A 1,103-nucleotide genomic window follows, 5' to 3' on the forward strand; every position below is an offset into this window, starting at 1 on the left:
TATGTTTTATTATGTTCATTTTTAAAAACTCAAGCATTCTGATTCATTCAAATATTAAATATTTTCCTATTTTATCTTTTACAAAAACTGGCATTAGACTATATCAATATTTTGTGAACATTGTCTTACTTTTCCTCCAGTGACTGTGTTGTCTGTAATTTATAATTTTGTTACTCTTATTCATTTATTTTTGCGATAAATAAAACAGTTAGATAAATGTTCACAGTTAATTTTTTCTAGTTAGTTTTTTGATTTTTAATATGCCTCATTGTGTATATATTCTGTCATACTCTGTTGCTGATATTTCATACAAGTTTATTTTTAAAAACACATTTTCTTGAATCCTTTTTAATGAAGATATAACCTAATAGTTTGTAAACTATTTATAGAAACAAAAAAGCATTACAGATGTCAACATTAGAATATTTTTTCCACAGATATCATTCTTGTGTACAATGTATATTTATAACCATAAACCTATTTCTACTCTTAGATTTGATAAGGAAAGTCTCTGTCATCAGTAGGACAATTGATAAACCAGTGAGTAATTTACAATAAGTGCTCATCTCTGAAAAGGACATCAGTATTGTATACATACTATTTTGTCTGTATTAGCCCCTGCTATCATTACCTTCTTATTTTCTTAATAAGTAGGACTACTTTTCAGCTTGCCAAAGTGAGTGTGTGTGTGTTTCTAGGACTTGGTCAGTAGCCACAGCTGCTGTGAACTCATCATTGTGTCATTTATGACATGAACAAACACCAGCCACAGCTAATGTGAACTCATCATTGTGTCATCCATGACATGAACAAACACCAGTGTTTGTTTCCTATTACTCTACTCAATCCCCAGCTGCCTGTCTTCTCCAGTGTCACCTGGAACTTGAACGGGGTGATATCGATGTCTTATTAGGACTGAGAGCCCAACTGTCACCATGTTTCATGAGAAAGATAAAAGCTTGGAAGATGTAGCAACAAGAATAATAATTTCTTAGAAAATGATGCTAAAATGGAAAGTTTTAAAATTATAACTTAAGTTTAAATATAAATAAAATCACATTATGTGAAACCACCAGTTTACTTATTTTTTACTAAGCCTCTTC

This window comes from Microtus ochrogaster, linkage group LG9 (assembly GCF_000317375.1).
Source record: "Microtus ochrogaster isolate Prairie Vole_2 linkage group LG9, MicOch1.0, whole genome shotgun sequence".
Taxonomy (NCBI): Eukaryota; Metazoa; Chordata; class Mammalia; order Rodentia; family Cricetidae; genus Microtus; species Microtus ochrogaster.